This window comes from Cannabis sativa, chromosome X (assembly GCF_029168945.1).
Source record: "Cannabis sativa cultivar Pink pepper isolate KNU-18-1 chromosome X, ASM2916894v1, whole genome shotgun sequence".
Classification (NCBI taxonomy): Eukaryota; Viridiplantae; Streptophyta; class Magnoliopsida; order Rosales; family Cannabaceae; genus Cannabis; species Cannabis sativa.
In genome coordinates this window covers 9,631,601-9,651,676 of record NC_083610.1, presented here as the reverse complement: position 1 = coordinate 9,651,676, position 20,076 = coordinate 9,631,601, and the positions used below count along the sequence as shown (strand labels likewise).

At 30.9% G+C, this 20,076-nt stretch overlaps 2 long non-coding RNA genes across 2 annotated transcripts; one reads left to right on the top strand and one right to left on the bottom strand.

The window, feature by feature from the left end:
• Positions 1 to 2,449: 2,449 nt before the first annotated feature.
• On the bottom strand, positions 2,450 to 12,934 carry LOC115704731 (uncharacterized). The gene is made up of 2 exons (XR_009684909.1): positions 12,505 to 12,934; positions 2,450 to 3,028 (listed from the first exon to the last, which is right to left on the bottom strand). It is a non-coding gene; the product is annotated as an uncharacterized LOC115704731 (long non-coding RNA).
• Positions 3,718 to 18,687, top strand: LOC115704725 (uncharacterized). The gene is made up of 2 exons (XR_004009304.2): positions 3,718 to 4,162; positions 18,206 to 18,687. It is a non-coding gene; the product is annotated as an uncharacterized LOC115704725 (long non-coding RNA).
• Positions 18,688 to 20,076: the final 1,389 nt, after the last annotated feature.

The window sequence follows — 20,076 nt, the reverse complement described above, 5'->3', positions numbered from 1 at the left end:
GAACTTAGGAAGACATTCGGTTTGGCAAGTTTGTATCTGTTGTATTCATCACCTAATACATCTGATGCTCTGCTCACCTTATTATATACAAGTCTGTTTACTTTTGTTTTCATTTCAAAGTTGGACAAATCGAACTCATAGACCATATAGTGCAGGTGTTTCGTGATCAGCCTTTTATCAAGTTATATATGTTTAGGATCAATTTATTTTAGTCCTAGAAAATCTTCTTTATGGGTATGTTCTAATAATCTTTGTTTGTTTGTTTGTCACAAAATAAAATGAAATATTGTGAAAGGAATCAACTAGTTTCGAGTCTTGGTAGCTAGCTAGTTAGTAGTATTAATGTTCCAAATTTCAGAGAGTGTGCTTTCAGTAATGTCATGACTCAGTCATCACTCATAAACTAGTTTTTCTTTGTTTGTGGAAGTTGGTTCATTTCATCTTAGTCCACCACGTGATTCTTTATTGACTGTAACCCGTATTTTAAAAGTTTATAACTTTCTAGAACACAGTCCTTTTTAAAGAATAAAACAAAGTATAATACTATTTTATAATTATAAAGACTGAAAGAAGAATTCAACAAAACTTTCTAGATTACAAAAAGAATTCAACAAAACTAACTGGATTTTGTGTCTTTTTGATTGAAACAAATCTATTAACTGCTCCAAATTCGCAAGTGCATAGAATTTCTTAGCTGATTACGCTAGAGAGTTTGCCTTTTCCCCCACCCGTAAGAAGAGATGGATTCTGTCATATTTTTTCAAAAGAATAATTAGTAATTTTTTTGCTACAGTATTAATTTTGACCCTTAAAATATATGACTTTTTAAGAATTCCCTGAACTATTACATTTATAGATTTTTAGTGATTTTGTTAGGTTTCGTCCCATTATTTCATTTAAATGATGACGTAATTAGCAATTTTCCTTCCTAAATTTGACAACTATTCAATCACCCTCTCAAAATAAAAACGAGAAAGATTCAATATTTTTTTTTAGTAAATCTTAAAAAATAATTTAGATCTTTAGAAAAATCATTATAAATAATTAAGAAAATTAAAAAATAAATTAAATTTTTAAAACTAACTACGCGATATAAAAAATTATTTATCTATTATTAGAAAATTCATTTTAGGTATTAAAAAAGTATATTATAAATTTAATTTGTAAAAATATATTTAAAACTAAATTTTAGTGGAACGAACTTGAATATTTTTTGTTTTTATCAAAAATGAAAAGTTTTTATGTAAACAAAAAAAAATTAGTTTAATTTATAATTTTTTTTAAAATAATTTTATATTATTATTAAATTTTAGGCTAATTAGTAATTTTTCTTAAACTTTGACATGTACTAAATCGTGCCCCCTGAATTTTTTTGGTCGTTAAAAATTCCCCTCGAACTATTGAGATTGTTAAATTTAAGGACTTTTGTCTAATTTTAGTAAAAAATTCTAACATGGATGAAAGTTCAAGGAACGTGATTTAGTACATATCAAAGTTTGAGGGGCATGATTTGGTAGATATCAAAGTCTGGAGAGCATGCTTTAGTACATAAACAATTATTGAAACAGTAAAATTGAATAAAATTAGACAAAAGTCCTTAAATTTAACAATCTCAATAGTTTAAGGGGAATTTTTAACGGCCAAAAAAGTTCAGGGGGCACAATTTACTACATGTCAAAGTTCAGGGGAAAAATTACTAATTAGCCTAAATTTTAAATTATTTTTTTATTTGTTAAGGTATGAGTTTAGAAATATAAATAAGTTTAATTTTTTATTCAAAAAAATCTTAGTTCATTTAAATTATTTGTAAGATTCTTAATAACTTTGGTTTGATTTTTTAAAAATCTCTTGATAAATAAAATAAAGTTTGAAAATATTTTTTTTTTTTTTTGAAGTAAAATTAATATATTTATCAAAAATTTTAATATTTTTTTAATTAATAAAATATAAGATAGAATATAATAAATTTTAAAATTAATTTATTTTGATAAAAGGAGGTAAAATCTTTTATTATTGGTCAAAGTTCAAAGGATAAAAGTACTAATTTTTAAACGTAAAAGAAACCAAACATAACAAAATGATGAAAGTTAGGAAGAATTTTTAACAAAATGTTTATTTTATGGGCCAAAATCAGTTAGTGATGAAAGTTTAAAGAACAAAAATATTAATTATTCATTTTCAAAATGATAAAAACTCGTGTAAATTGATCAAATTTTAATTTATATACATCCATACAGACTAAAAGGGTCTTGGAATTTCCTATTACTTTTGGGAGTGGTTGAATAAAGTTTTGTTCTTGTGTTGAAACGTATCGACATGTCTTTACAAGGATACTTAGTCTTGATCTACAACAATATATATAAGACATTTTGGTAATAAAGAAAGGTAGTAAACATCATATGACTCAATTTTTCTTGCTCGGTAACTCCTCACTTTCTATCTTACGTACTGGGAAAAAGAACAATCTTTATATCTATTTATGAACATGATCGAACAAATGTTAAGCTCAAAGTTTTAAACTTGACATAAAACAAAATGAATTCTAGTACCATTGGAAACTAGTTCTAACGTGAGAGACAAAATCGATTATAGTCATTATCATCATCAACATCCCCCGTTATGTAGTAAGATTAGACCAAGTGAGTACTTATCTGTTCAACTGGGGCACTTCCACAGACTTTATTTTCTACCAATCAGGTTGCACTCAACAACCATTATCCTTCTCACTCATGCCTCCCTATTTTCTTTATTAATTATTATATATCATTAAAGTATAGGAATATGGTTTTTTTTTTTTTTTCCTTTTGGTGGAAATTATTTTTCTACTGAGTTTGTTTCTATAAAAGAAGATCCACATCCGTCACATGATATGTCATGTGTTCAAATTGAATCATATCCTCACAACTCAAAACATATCCACATAAAAAACACAACCACCATGGACGGCTGAGATTTTTAACCAGTAAATGACATCATCCATTTCTACAGACCTGTTGGGGTCCATCCACTCTCATAATACACTTCCATTCTAAAAAAAGTACAATTAGGTTAATGTGATTAGTGAAATTTTAAAATGTATGTTACTAATAAAAATGTATCACATCAAATGTTAGGCATAGCCTTTCTCAAAAAAAAAAAAAATGTTAGGCATAGCAAAATTCTTCTAAAACCCATTTCTTCACAACATAAATTACTCTATCAACAATAATATATATATATATATATATATATATATATATTTTGAAAAAACCCATTTCTTCACAAAATTATTATTTTTTTTTTAGGCTAATTAGGATTTTTGCCTTCTTAACTTTGACATGTACTAAATTATGCCTCCTGAACTTTGAAGGTCGTTAAAAATGCCCCTGAACTATTGAGATTGTTGGATTTAAGGATTTTTTTTTTCTAATTTTAGTAAAAAAGTCTAATATGGATGAAAGTTCAATGACCATAATTTATTACATGTCAAAATTCGGGGGACATGATTTGGTAGATATCAAAGTCTTGGAGCATGATTTAGTACATAAGCAATCACTGAAATAGTAAAATTGAATGAATTTAGACAAAAAATCATTAAATCCAACAATCTCAATAGTTCAGGGGGCATTTTTAACGATCTTAAAAGTTCAGAGAAATAATTTAGTACATGTCAAAGATCAAGAGACAAAAATAAATGAAATTTATATATATATTCAGAGCAAAGAGAAATGCGAGAAATGCCTCATCGCCTCAACTTTTAATAAATTACTCTCTCTTTCTCTCTCTCTCTCTCTCTCTCTCTCTCTCTCTCTCTCTCTCTCTCTCTCTCTCTCTCTCTCTCTCTCTCTCTCTCTCTCTCTCTCTCTCTCTCTCTCTCTCTCTCTCTCTCTCTTTTTTTTTTTTTTTGAAAGAAATGTAAAATTCATTAAGAAAAATTTACTGTTACAAAAAAACCTGGTCACCAAGTCTATCGGACATGTATAAGCGAGGCTTCCGCGAGGTTAAGGCGTAGCCCAGTTTGGTGTGTCTCGAAATGTCTTGGCCATTTTAAGAAAATCCATACTCTTCCCAGGAGTCGATGGCCTTAGTTCGTGGAATGGAGGGAGAAGTTGGCTCACGGATACCCTTTGTGTGGCTAGTAGTCGGGGAACTCCTCCTCACGGAGACTCTTCTCGCAAAGTTGGTACTTTTATCTTTTTGGAGCACCAATCGAGGAGTCTGGAAGGCTATGACACTTTTTCCTTCCTCGATTAAAACCCACGTGTCATGCTCACGAAAATGTGGATAACAACTATTTTTTAACTTTTTTTAAAATTTATAGTTTGAGTTGCTCGAGTAATTTCTCTTGTAGTTTTTATGTGGGTTGCTATGTAGATTTTAATTGCGATTTAGGTTGCTCCGTTAGTTACTATAGGAGTTTATATGTAGAATTTCGTAAAAATACAAAAAAAAACTATTTTGAAGTATAAAATAAAAAACCTACAAACGATAAAGATAAGTGGTTTCACTTTGTTTTATTCAAGCATCCATTTATACTTCTATATATTTTTAAAGAGCATTATTGTTAGCTATCAGTGGTGCATACTACTTTTTAGATGTCTCGTCTTGTGATAAAGTTAATACGGTATATAGAATCTAATACTTAGTTGACCTATAATACTTTTTATCATTTCTTATTTTTTTTATTTTGCTTCCAGTCATATAATTACATTTTGTTAAATAATTACTTTTCAGTGCCAAGTTCAATAATTTGATTGTAAAATAAAATTGTCAAACAAGGAAAAACACAAAAAACAGTTCCCGTGATAAGAAGGATTTAAATGCGAAAAATGTTAAATAGTATGGTAGATAGATATAAAGGGTAGGAGATGCTGGGCAGGTAGGGAGATTTAAGTGAAGAAATTAAGGATACCAATAGATGAGGTTTTTATTAAGATAGTTAAATGCAAGAGCCAATTTGAGAGGTCCCCATAATAATAATTATTATACTTGCCACACAAAATAGAAGAGAAGAAGAAGAAGAAGAGGAAGTAGACATTTGAATTTAAAAACGAAGTGAGGTTAAGTGTGGTGAAAGAGACATATAGTTGACTGGGTTAAGGGTGACGATGACTTTGGGATCCATCGCTATCAACCAAGCGACCACCACCTAACCACTTGAACCCTCCCATACATCTTAGCCACACACACTATCATATCATATATCCAGTGCTTGTTCTTATCTTCCACTTTTCTAATTTTTAATGAAATTATATAATGCATTTATTTTTTAATATATCTCTCTCACCAAACTTTGTTAATTTCCTACCAGCTACACTTTTTCTAAGATGCGCTATGCTCTTAACCTACGCACCCCCAATAAATACTTTTTCCTTTTGTTTTTTAATTTAACCCTATAAGTTAAAACAGACAACCTCATCTACTCATGCAGTCAGAAGATTCACCGTACAAACAACATCAACAACAATGAAAATAAAAGTTGGTGCATTTAAAGCTTTTTCTTTAGTACTGATGAGAGTGGAAAATAGAGAGAGAGAGAGAGAGAGAGAGAGAGAGAGAGAGAGAAAAAAAAAAAGAATTAGGCAGATTAACCCAATATACTTATTACACATATATTAGCTAAGAGATGAGACCTAATTATAAGAGATATAGAGAATAAATGTGAAGCTTTTGCATTGAAATCAAGATAAGAAGGAAGAAGCAAGGTCATCTCATCTGGTCCTTCCTGGCTGAATTTTGATGAGGCTAAGTTAAGTAGTTGCTGCTGTGTAGAAGTATAAAGAAAGAGGGAGGAGGGGTTATGTTATGTGTATGTGGGTCCTGAGTGTTGTGAGAAAAGGACAGTGAAGTGGGGCCCATCGCCGCAACCGCGCACATGATCCTACTTCGGATGGCTGCCAACTACCGCCCAAAAAGAGAGGAGTTGGTAGCGTGTGGGACACATACATACCATAACCATACCACACACCTTTTTCTCTTGCTTAGCTTCTATCTTTCATTCTCACACCACACCACTATTATCCCAAATATTTATAGTCTCAATAAATTAATACCAATTTTCACATGAGTAATAAGTTAATAACCATACACATAAATTAAAAAAAGTAAAAAAAAAACATGTTATGTATGAAATTGTTCTTTTGTAGAAGAAAAAAAATGCACACAAAAAGAAAAATTGTTTTGAGGATAATTGTAATTAAATCTTTGTTATCTTTAATAAATTAAAGTGGTGTTTAGTTATTAGAGGTAATAAATGAAATAGAGTGGTTAGAAAATAATTTTTTTGTCATTTATTTATTTATTTATTTTTGTTGTATTTTAAAGTATTATAATATTATTTTAATGAAATAATTTTTTTACCATTTTAGTAGAATGGTTATTCTATTTTGAAATGGAAAGGAAAATAATTTCAATACAAGGTAAGAAATAATTTAAAACTTATTTTAAAATAATTTTAAAGTTAATTTCATTTCATTCCTATTCTTATTACCATATTCTCATTCTTATTCCAATGTTTTCATTCCTCTCAATCTCATAAGAAATATCAAGATCCAGACTACTTAGTAGTGACGCTAAAAAATGGTCAACACCAACTCATTAGATTAGCGAAATAAATAATAAGTTTAAGTAAATAATTTAGACAAATACATAAAATTTATAATATTTCACTCCCTATGTCGTAGTGGTAATGGAACTACGTCTACTTCGAGTTTTTATTTCTCATGAGAATTACAAAAAAAAAAATAGCTAAGTCTGAAAGCTCTAATTTTTAGAGAGAAAAACTTGAGAGAGATGCTCTGACCTTAAGGGTACTTTTCTAAATGTAAAAAATGAGCTAATGGAACTCTCATTTTATATGGAATGAGGTTATATTACAATAATAATAAAATATTCTAAAAAATGTGAAGAAAAAAAACATTTAAGGACCATTAATGATGATCTAACAGTGAAATTGACTCCAAATATCGGTCATTAATTTTTGGAGCTCGAGTCGCGTCCGTGGGATCCGATTTGGGTAAGTTGTAGCTTAAATTCGTAACTCCATTAAGAATAAAATTTAGAGTTGATAACTTTAGAATTATGATTAGAGTGTGAGACATTACTTGATAGATCATTAAAATAGCTTCAAAACGCAAGTTGAATCGTGTCAATCGGATAAATATTGAGTGAGTTATGGCTACTTGAAAGTTGTTCTAGGCCCAATGCCCAGGTTTGCATCCAGTGCCAAGGTTGGCATGTGACATCAACCTGGACGCTGGGTGAGTAGGAAAACGTGTTAGGAATGTATTTTATGATGCCTAAGTTATATTTGGACATCTTTTGGCCAATTTCCATATTTTGGTGAAGTTAGTTACTAGTTCTCGGAGATGTTTTGTAGAAACGGGAGACTCGTAACTCCCTGATTTTCGAATAAGTCACTTTGCCATAAAAGTGAAAATATGAAGTTGTGAATTTGACTCTTTTGGTTTCATATCATAGCTCTCAGTCACTATGAAAAACTAAATAAATGGTCGAGACAGAATCACAATTGGATAAGCAGAACTCAACGCACAAGGCCATATGTCAATCTAGGTGCTAGGGGTTTCTTTTAGAGCTTCTGAGATGATGTTTTGACACTTTCAAGGTTCTTGAACTCTAAGACGAGGTCTCCTACCTTGTTTTTGACCATTTTGGAGAGAATACCCGAAGTAGAATTTGCATTTGAGTAATGAAAACCAACGCACTAGGTTGATTGTCAACCTGGACACTGGCCAAGTACTAGGTCAACCTGGGTGTTAGGACCAATTTTGATGCCCTTATTGTTTTCCTTTTCTCCCTAAGTTTACTTGTATCTTTGTTATTTCTGATGACGGAAAGAATGCCCAAAACACTTTTTCGGAAGCAAGATTGGAAACAGCCCAAGTTAACAATGTTATCCTGTTTTTTGCATTATGATGTGGCATCTAGCTAGATGACACGTGTCTTTCGTTTTCCAACTTGGGCAGATGGTTACGCTCCGAGAAGCCCCCAAGGATTGATATAAAGGTCCATATTATCCATACATAGCAGGATGTGTGGGCGGAGTCATCAAGGGACATCTGACCAAGCTCAATCGTGTGATCATCTCACATACATCGACCTAGGCGCTGAGTCCAGATTTAGGCTTCTTTGAAGTTTCGATTGCTCCCCAAAAATACGTGAATCTTAATCTTTGATGAAAATGGATAATATGCCCAGAAGACTTGTTGGAAAACTCCTCAGAATTGACCCAAGTTGACAAAATGTCAACCTGGATGCTGGGCCAACACCAAGTGTCAATATAGTCGTGGGTCCCTTGTTTTGGCCTCTAGGTTGGTTTGTTTATTCCTCGAAATCACTTGTTTTCCCATTTTTGATGAAGCCAAAGAAGATGCTCAAGTAAGATTTTCAGTTTGATGCTTGGAAGTAGCCCAAGTTACCAATTTGTCAACTTGGGTGCTGGGTGCCCGGGCACATAGTGCTTTGGGTGCTCAAAAATTAAAATTCTCTAAATGTAATTTTGATGCCTCAAATATGTTTGTGGTATGTCTAGTTCATGTCTCAGTACAACTTTTGACCCATTTTCACTAAGGCCGTCCCAAAAACTGAAACCCTAGTTCAGTTGTCAACTTGGGTACTGGGTGAAACCCTAGGTGCCGGGTTGATTTTTGTGGTGTTGTTTCGTGTATTTTCAGCTCCCAAACCTTGGACTTGGATGCTTCATGTCTTTATGGTTCAAAATACTAAAAGATAGTGAGTTGGAAAGAACTTGGAGGGATCCAAACACCCATTTTGGAGTTCTCGAAGTCAACTTGGGCGCAGGGCTAGGGACCCCTCCCAAGTTGACTTGCTATGATTCGGGACTACTGAACTCTAGAATGTTATTTGTCTTGCCACGTGTCAAATATTGATGACCACGTCATCAGGGCTACTTTTGGTGTAAATAGGTAGCCTTTTATTTCAGTTAATTTTCTGTTGCAATTTGTACCAAAGCAAATAGCATGTATCTATTAGTGCTATCCTTTTTAGTGTTTCCTATTCTTTTCTTAACTATTCTTGTATTGCTTCTTAATATAAATAATGCAACTCTATAATAGAGTAATTAACTTTTGCAAAACCTTGAGAACTTTCTCTCTATTTTGTTCTCATAGATGGTTTAGCATAGGTAAGTTCATTCATGGTATTAGATTGACATTGATGATTCTCTTCATGGATCCCTAAAAAAAAATCGATTCCAACACCACTGCCACCACCCCACCAATGATCTGCCCACCACCACCACTCCTTATGCCCCTACTTCTACCATTTTTGCCTGGAATCCCTTCCAAAACACTCTATATTCTTCTCTTATGGTCAAACTCGATCGACTAAAATTGCTTACATGGAAATCACGGATCCTTTTGATTTTCATTGGCCATGGTTTGGATGACATTCTTCTTACAGGTATTCCTCCAACATCGCTTCTTGTCACCAAAGCTCCAAACCCTGAGTTCACTATCTGGCAGCCGAAGGACCAGCTCCTCTTCAGTTGGTTTGATTTACCATGATTGAAGTTATTCTTAGCTCACTAGCTCAGCATGAGTCCTCTCACGCGGTTTGGATCACTCTGCAACAAACCTACTCCAGTCAATCTAAAGCATGTGTCCTACAAATAAAGTTGCAGCTCTCCACCCTTCAAAAGGAAAATATCTCCATCACTGATTTTTCTTACAAGATAAAGCTTCGTTAAAAGGGAAATATCTCCAACACTAGTTTGCCTTCAATATCCTTTTGTGGTGGGAATTCTTTTCCTTGTTCCTTTCTAGCTCAGTATTATTTTTTGAATTTTCTATCTCCTTGTCCATGCATTCAGCCACAAAATCTGCTAAGGCCTGACCTTTTATTGCTGTATGGGCCTGATAGGTAATTTTGTATTGTCCCATTTCAATTTCCAATTTAAGCAGCCGGCCAGAGGCATCCAGATTTCATAAAAATTGGCATAAGGGCTGGAAGGTGTATATTCAGATTGAATAAGCTTACAAATACAGTCATAATTTCCTTGAGGTTAGGACTAAGTAGTTGGTTGGTGTTATCCTAATCATTCCCTCCCAAGTAACGAGTTGGCAAAACTTGCTCGTTTACCCTGTGGCCCACAGTTTGACTTTGTGACCTTGGATTGGATGGCTTATTTCCTTGGGTTTGTTGAGTGTTTCTAGCTGGATGTTCTTCTGGCATGTACTGAGGTTCAGTGAGGATGTAGATATTTTTCCTTCAGCTCCGATCTTATATAATCAGAGTGTCCGCCACTAATTGTTGACTAATTATTTTATAGGCCCGCCCAATCAACACGGTATCCTGCCTAGAATGATACCCTCTTGCTGAGCTCTCATGATCTCCATTTGTTGATCCATCCACTTTTGGATTTGGCATCTTTGCCCCTCGAAAGTAAAATTTATTGCTGCTCGGGTATCTTTCTGATCACGGTGAAGAGTGTTCGTTGCTCTTTCATCTACTTTAGAGCAGCTTGTAGATTCTACAGTTTGATGTCATCACAATTGTCCTTTGAGGATTTCCAACTGATAGATTTTTAGTACTAGGGGTAGTTTGCTCGACCTAAGTACTAGTGGTTATAGTTTTTTGCATGCCTAGAGTGAACCCGAGCAGAGAGGTTGTCACTCCTAATCCTGTTGATTGAGGACCTGTCAGAGGCCGAGGAATAGTAGGGTCGGGATCCATCTTGACTGGATCTCTTCAATTTCTAGGAGTTTGCACATTAGGATTTTTGACCATTGGATGAGTTGTATCGTTTTAATTACCCCTCCTTGTAGACACAGCCATCTTTGCATGTCCTGAAAAGATTCAAAACAATAATTGTGTTCTTTTGCTCTCGATGAAAGCACTAAAATGTTGACTTCACTTTTAGACAATGACAATGAGTCAATTAAAGTGATTTATAAATAATAAACAATGATAATTAAGCAATAAGAGTACTAGTTTGTTATAGAGGTTTGACCGTTGATGGTGGTAATAGCCTATTTCTCTTTTTGTTGTATTGGCTTGTGAGAAGAGATCAAGAAATTCTTGATCTTCTTCGAAGCTCTTACAATGGTTTTATCAGCTTAAGTGCTCTATGGACTGAATGATTTAGTGAAATGGCTCCACTATTTATAAGAAATAATTACATTAGTTTGGTTTCCCAAAACAAATAAGAATAAATAAAAAAGCTTAATTACTTTCCTAAATAAAGGGAAATAAAATGGGAAATTAAGTAGTTTTCCTTTTCTCTCCCGTCGGTGTAAATATATCCCCCAAAATCAAGGATATAATTGTGACTTGAATACTTGAAGATTTATAGGGCGTATCTCTAATAATGATCCATTTTCATGTACTCTAATCGGTGTATGCAAACTGACTGCTAGTCTGATGATACAGCATACTATGTCCAAATATTCCCAGCTTCCTCTTCGAGTTGGTTTTTTATAAGTAACAAATCACTCTAGACAGTCTATCATGGAGCGTGTGCTATCCGCCCAGATTATGAAATCTTCTACGCATGTCACTTAGATGGATGCCACGTCACCATGTGTAGAAACTAGGATAACAAGTTTGTACCCCCTGAATTACTACTAACCTATATACCATATCCACTCAACACCTCTAACATGCTAGAGTCGGTAGGGTTAGTTCATACTTATAAGTACAATTAGTTGTTACACCACATACACTCAATACCTCACATGTACTAGTGTTGGTAACACTATGTCGTACCCCCTTGTACTATATCACATAGACTCAGTACCTCCACCATACTAGTGTTGGTAGTAATAATTCATATAATCTAACATGTATACCACATGCACATATGTATATCTTTATACTAATCTTACCTCGCTTTGAATTCAGGTGTACTAGTCAACCTGAGTGGAAATATTGCTTGTTGAACAGAGGCCACATGTTAAATTTACACAAAAATCAATAAGTGTTACTCTACACACTTTTAGAGACTTGAACTTAGAACTAGAAGTTTTCCTATTGATAAACAACATGGTAATACCCTAAAATATCAAGGAAACACAAAAACCTAGGCACCCGAAAAATACCCCAATCGATTAACTGGATCCCCAAATGGTTTACCATTTCCTGGGATTCTGCCTGGGAAAACAGTTCACCTTTTCTACAGATCAGTGGACCGTTTCACTACAGAAACCAAAAACTCAAGTTTTCTAACTCAAATCCAACTCAAACTTCACCAAACCTTCCAGAATACCTAATAACACCAATATGAACATAACTTTAGCACTAAACACATCAGCAAGCCTCTAAATACAAATCTACCATTGTTGAGCTAAGTTTGAGTTCATAAACTCAAATTTAGCTAAACAACACAACAACAACCATAAGCCTCACAAAACCATCACAAACAATCATAAATAGCACCACAAAAACAAAACCAAACCTCTCTAACCCTAACAGAGCTAATTGATAAAATTACCCACCAAAACCAAACATTAACTTAAAATTCAAGGAAATAGAGGAGCTAGGGCTTACCTTGGGATTTCTTCTTCAATTAACACTTGAATTCCTAGCTGAAACTAAGCTTGAAATGGTTTGACAGGTGGAAAAAGGTCAGTGCTTCCTTTGGTTCTAAGGTAGCTGAGAGAAAGAGCAAAGAGATAAGGGTGATTGATTTCTTAATTATAATTATTCTTAAACTTGATTTTCCTTTATTTTTCCTAATATAATTAAGCTCAAATAAAATTCTTCTTTCTAACTATTCCACTAAGTGGGAAATGACGAAATCCACTTAAGGCTAATACCAAAAATGCCATTACTTCCCTATTAATTAACCTTAAAATCTTAGGGATAAAATGGTCAAAATTTGTAATCCTGCTCAATGCCAATATTCTAAATATGAAAATAACTTTTCTCCCTAATATCAAGATACTCAATCATATCTTAGTGACTCTATTGGTCAAATCGTCGCATTTTACCTTTACCGAGCATAAATCATAAAAATATCAAAATTCATGTTATTTATCGAAATTTTTATAACCTAAATATTTAAGAGCTAAAGAAATGATAATTTGTAGAAATTAAGAGAGAAAGATTTTTTACATGGCTCAGGTGTTAATAAATCTTAGTCCACGAGTCAGTCTATTAGCCTTTATGGGCGGTATTGATGAATCTATAGTAATATGTGAAGGTCTACATATTGTTGTGTTGTACTATTAGAAATTGAGATAAGGTGTATGGGGTTCCATCTCAAAACTAATTGTCTTTATTATTTTTTTGGATCAGGACGTTAAAGGATTTTTTTTCTTCTCTGATACCATGTTAAAATTGTAAGATGCATGGGGTTCTATCTCAAAATCAATTGCTTTTAAGATAGAATAATCCCATGATTCTTAACATAGTGTCAGAGCAAAAATAAATATCTCTAACATCCCCTTTCAATAAGAGCCACCAAATCTAAAAAAAAAAAAATCGATCCAAAAAAAGCAGAACCAAAGTCAAAAAGAGCCACTTGTGATTCGGAATAGTGAGCCAAAAAGAGTCACCAAAAATCCAAAAAAAACTAATCCAAAAAGTAGAGTCAAAAGAGTCACTTGTGATTCGAAGATAGTGAGCCAAAAAAAAGAGTTGCTTGTGATCGAGCTGTTCAAGATGTTAAGCAAAAAAATAACTACCATCTTAAGGGGGATGTTAGAGAGTCTCACATTGCTAATGTGTTAAAAGATAATAGAATATATAAGATCCACGATTTATACTCATTACATTACCATTGGTTTTAAATGAAACCTCATGATTCTTAACATGTACCGATACATCAGTTTCTCAAAAATATACTTCGAATTTTTTTTTTCATGATAGTGTTTATATTATAGTGATAGTGAGTCTCCAATCAATTTTTAAAAAATTTTAAATATGTTATAGTTCTAAGAAATTAAAATTCAAATAATTTGTTATATAAGTGCATTTTTTATACACTTGTAAAAGTAACTATTTTGAACTTTGTTTATTTAAAATTTTTCAAAATTAATTAGGTGAATCTCATAACTATTTTTTTTTAAAAAAAAAAAAAAAATCCTTGTATATTTTTTGGAAGGTAATGTACAATACAGCACAAACACTAGACCTCTTCTATATAATATGTAATTAAAAATACTAAACATTAAAAGGTTTAGGAATTTGTAAATAGTATAATAATTAACAACTACCTAGACTTAATTGTTATTTTTTATATGAGAATTACTAAAAGGTACTATTAGTATTTAGTATTGTTTTTTTGTGTCATACCGCTATTAGTGTAATTAAATAGAGAGTCTTATCTAATTTAAAAATAACTTTTAGAGAATATCGCTAACCAATTTTAAAGTACTACTTATGAAAGGTACTAAGCACCACTAATATTCAATGTTATTTTTATATTTATATTCAAGGAATTGATTTGCAAAAAATAGCTACAGGGATGAAATTGTAAAACCCTAATTAATATACTAACTCCATTGAAAAAAAAAACAAACATTATGTAGGGTAGTTAACTTATGAGATAACTCACTTTAATTTGATCCTGTTTTGAGGCAGTTTTTCCGGGGACCAATATATAGGAACATAGCTACCTTATTTTAATCTCTTTTGTTATGTGGCTGCTGCCATTTTATATGACAGAGATTCTCATGTTGTTGTTTTTTTTTTTTTTCCGTTCTCTTTTTTTTTTTTTTATTATTATTATTTAGGTTAAAATGTAAACAAATAATTTTCCTTCTCAAATAATGTAATGAACATCATGTGATCGCATGATCACCACATCTAACTTTGTTTGGTGAATTTTTTATTGAATTGGGTAGGAAAAAATTGAGTTTATTACTTTAGTGTACTTGGGGAATTAATTTGAAAGTAATAATCTACCTGCTTTCAAATTTTTTGAATAATAATCTTTTAATATGAATATGATATAGAATAGAACTGTATATGAACTTTAATATTATTACTTTAAATAATTTTATATAATGAATGAACTAACTTGAACAAAATAAAGGAAAATGTTTAAATGGGTACAGTGAGTGACTGTGTGTGGCAGTCTGGCTTCAAATCCAATTAACAAACAAAACTTCTTCTTTTTTAGAAAATAAAATAATAATTAATTTAATAAATGGAAAAGCAACTTCGTGAGGCTAACTTGAGTTATTAATTTCAAAGATGGACCCCAAATATTTTTTTTGCCATAATGTTTGGTGTAACACATTTTTGTCATCTATATACAATTGGGCACACTTTGATCCCAAACTTAGTTTGGATAGAAAGATGAGTTGCCTACCAAACAAAAGAATATATTTATATATAAACATATACAAGTTCAAGGTAATTATTTAGTCATTGAACCTATAATATAAAGTCATTTAAATAAGGATAGGGATCCAGAAGAAAATCTAAGGGACCCACCACAAAGGGTATTGCATGTGATGTTGGTGGAGGTTGAATCAATTAACATTTAACAATTTAAGTTAGATCAATAATTAGCTTATTGATAGAGTGAGAAGAGAACCAATATACAATAATATTATTTATAAATTTTCTTTCTTTTATTTAACATTGTCTTTGATATTAAGAAGAAAAAAAAAATATCTTATGGAAGCTTCTAATGTCTCTACCTAACACCTTTGAAAAAGAAAAAAAAAAAGTTGAAAAGTGACCCCCTTTTATTATTTCTGGGAAGGGCCATTTTTTTTTCTTTTGTATTTTGGATATTGTTTTGAAGTAGCTATCACTATTGTGTTATCTTTCTCATGCCCATCTATGTCTTAGATTGCTTTTTGGGAATGCAATTCATCTCTTTCTTCTTTGGGAGATTCTTTTTTAGCTATTTTGTCTTCCTCCATGATAATTCTCTTTTTTTTTTCTTTAATAAAAATACCCATTATTTCTAAACTTAATATAACATTAGGTTGGTAAAATCCAATATTTTGTATTATTGTTATTGTTATTTATATAATAAGATTAGGTGGATCATGGATTAGGACAAGTCTAGTTTTAGAAAGCATGGCTCAATTAGATTGGTCGTTCTGGTAAGACCCCAGTGACATAACAATCAATTAATTAGAGGTAGATGAAATTCGGTTGTGGCTATGACCCATTGACCTATAATTTTTGGTCAAATCATGAGCAAAAAAGCATGAACACTCTAAACTTTAAATTAAATTAATTTGGTGTAGACAGTTGGATCTGAAATATTATCACTTTTTTTAGGTCTAAAATAAAGGTGCATTTAAGTGATTAGAAACTGTTGAGATTTTGTGAGCCTAATCTTTTGAGTTCAGTTCTGATTTTCAAGATCTTCCCTATATTCATTGTATAATTGTTTTGGATTGTTTGGTTTTTTAATATTATTATTTTTTTCAATAACTACACAATTTGTCTTCGGAATTAAGAACCCTAGCTATATAGATAGAGATTCCTCTTCACAACAAAAAGATTTGCCCTTACATTCTTTTTATGCTCATTTAGCCCATTGGTCAGTAGAATGATTATTTGATTATTTAACAGGTGCCTAAATGAGTGTTTATTATTATTATTATTGTTATTAGGGGATTTTTCATTTTTACACTTTAAAATAGCTTTTTTTTTTTTTTTTTTTTTTGCATTTTTATAGAATTCTACATGTAAATTCCTATCAGAATCAAAGATTGCAATCTAAATTACAACAAAAAATCGTATAGAACCCCTACTGCAAATAGCGCTAGAACCACTTTAAAAACTCAAATTGTAAATTTGAAAAAAAAAAATTAAAAAAATAGTATACGGGGTAATTCTCCTTATTATTATTATTATTATTATTATTATTTAGGGCTTTTTTATTTTTAAACTTCAAAATAGTTTTTTTTTTTTTTTTTTTTTTTTTTTTTTTTGCAATTGTACAATATTTTACATAGAAACCCCTATTGCAACTAGCGCTCTAACCACTTTAGAAACCCAAACCGTAAATTTGAAAAAGAAAAAAAAATAAAAAAACAGTATATGAGATAATTCTCCTTATTATTACTAATTATTATAAGAAATAAAATTATCATAACAACAATAAACTTCATAATAAAAAGAAATGTATATATGTGAGCAATTTAGTAAAATTATTTTTTTCTTCTTTCTTCTACTGCAAAATTTTTTATTTTGATTTTGATTATTTAGTTTAATTAATGGTTAAGTATATATATTTAAATTTTATATGATAACTAAAGGGTTTTTTTTCAATTTTAATAAAAAAAAATAACAGTATTATAAAAAAAAATAATAATTAGCCGGCCAAATAAAAAAAAATTACACAAATACCTCTTACACACACACCTTCAACCCACAGTCCACGTTTCCTTGGATTGAAACATTCGTGTGATGCAACCTTCGGTCAACCACCCAACAACCCAACACAACTGAAATGAAACCCAACCAAAAAGAGAACCACTATTAATTCTAGTGACTTTACCTGAGAAGACGATCGTAATCAATCAAATTAGGGACTGTTTCGAATTCATGAAAAAAAGTGGAAAAAAATTACTACGAAACTAAAATTCAACCAGAATTCTAGTTTAATTAATTTGCATAAAACTAATGTCCTGAGTTTAATTTTTAGATCCATGAAATGCTGATCTCAAAAAATTAAACTGGAGTTTCCAAACAATCCAACCTAAGTATAATAAAAAAAAATACATCAATACTATATATTGTAAAATATTTATCCTGGTACATTTTCTTTGTTTTCTAGATTTCTAATGGTGAATTTGTTCATATTAAATCACGAAGAGACATGTAGATAGAGTTACGTATGTGGAAACACTGTTCTGATTTTTAATGTTTCATAACAGTTGCATTACAGTTTTATAAACATTTTGCTAACAGTTATTTCTCCACATATTACTATTAAGGTACAAGTAATTATCGATCAATGACAAAAAAATACTGACAAATATTATCTTACAGATACACATTCACATTTAACATTTTTAGTTGCAATTAAGTCGCACCTTAGTTAAATAATAGTTTTGCTACTACAATATCATAGTATTATAAAAATAGGGGTTAGATTGTCAAATATGCGACCTAAATAGATAAAAACGATTGTTGTAATATTGGTTTGTATTAAATATGAGGAATTATTAGCTGTTTTTTAAGTTTTATGTTAGTTGGCTCGCAACAGATATAAATGTTGTATTACAGTTGTCTTGAAGTTAACTTCTTCTTTCCTTTTTGGGCGTCGAAGTTGATTTTTTTTTAAGGCAAAGACACCTTCAACTTCTTCTTCACTGGACGACGACCACCTTTAGCCATGTGGGGAGCAAAATCGAAGTCATCATCGTCGATGACTGGGCATTACTAGCCTTATTAACAACTGATTTATGATCCATTTTTGAAGTTTTTTTTGGCGATGAAGATGGAGAAGCAGAAGATGGTATATTAGAAAAAACTGATATAGGAGACAGTTGGAAGAAGAAGATGGCAAAGGTTATGGCTGGGAGGTAGTTTTGTGAGTTTTGAACGTGGATTTCAAAAGGGTATTGGCTGGAAGATGGTATGTGTAAGTGATATTTTGGTAAATAAAAGTTCATTAAAGATAAAATTATTTCTCACCCCTTATAGATGTATTTTTGTAAATAAAGTGTCAATTTGTATTTTTCATGTAATAATTCCATAATTAAACATATTATTTTATTTGCATTAAATATTTAATATGTTTATTGCTCATGTTAGATGATGGATAAATATATTAATATATCCAACAATTTGTTTTAAAAAATATAGTTAATTAAAAATGTGTAAACATGTATATTTTATCTGAAAGGAAAAGATAATACAGACAAATTTTTAAATTAAATAGAAAAATATATTATTTCAATACAAAATAAGGAATGTACATAATTAACTTACTATAAATATAGACTCCAACAATAAAAATAAAAAAATAATTAAAATTTGTACATAAAAATAAAATATTAATATGTAGTATTATTATAGTAATATTAAATATTATTGTAATAGAAAATATAATTATCCCTTATTATTATTAGTTGGAAAAGGAGTACATACATATAGAAATACTTTTTAGAATACAAAAATGATTCAAACCTTCTTTTTCTCTTTTATCTTTTTGTGTTCCCTGTCACATAAAACAGTTTAGTTTTTCAAACAAAGCAGTTAAAATAATAACTTTTATGTACTGATATAATTTGAATAAATGTCAATAATATATGATCTCAAATCTAAATTTTATAATATATTCACTTTATTATTATTATTATTATTATGGACAAAATTCAATATTGAATTGTATCAACGAGCATATATACCTCAGTTATAATATTAATTCACAAAATTTATTCCTCCTCTCAACTATTTTAATGAAGAAAAATAGAAATGTTACCAAAAGTCTCTCAATATTCATACGTATGCTCTCATATTAGGCACCGGCAATTTACATGATTCACGATTTTAATTAGATAAATTTTTATTTAATTATGATTTCAAACTTAAAGAAAAATCCTAAATATATTGTCAACTAGTACAATAAATTTTCCTTAAAAAGGAAAAGGATACCATTGAGGTGAGGAATGACAATGAAACAGCAGTTGTCTAAGAAGGTGGTGCTAAACTGTTAAAAAAATAAATAAAAATATATTATTGGGGTTGATAATAATTTCATTAAAAATTTGATGTGAAGAGAGTGAAAACCAAAAGTAGGGTTAATTGAATGAAGAAAACCCTGAAAGAAAGTGGTCCAAAGTCTTAAAAAAAACAGTTTGATATTTAAATTTACATAAGCTACTTCAAATTAAATAATTGGGATGTAGGCCAAAAGGGAAAGGAAAAGAGGAAAGAAATCTAGTTAGGGTTTCTATTCTAAATTAAATGGTATGGTAGGTTGGCTCACAGTTCAGATCATTAATGCTTGGAAGTTTGGTAGAAGGATGGTACTACGGACAGTTGTTAGTTCCTTCACGCTTTCTAAATAGTTTCTCCAATTATTAATTATTATTATTATTTTAAAAGAAAATAATTCATTTTAATTTCTATTTTCATTTTGCTTTTATTAAAGAAGAGATGATAGGTTACCCACCACTCCATCTTTTCCTGATT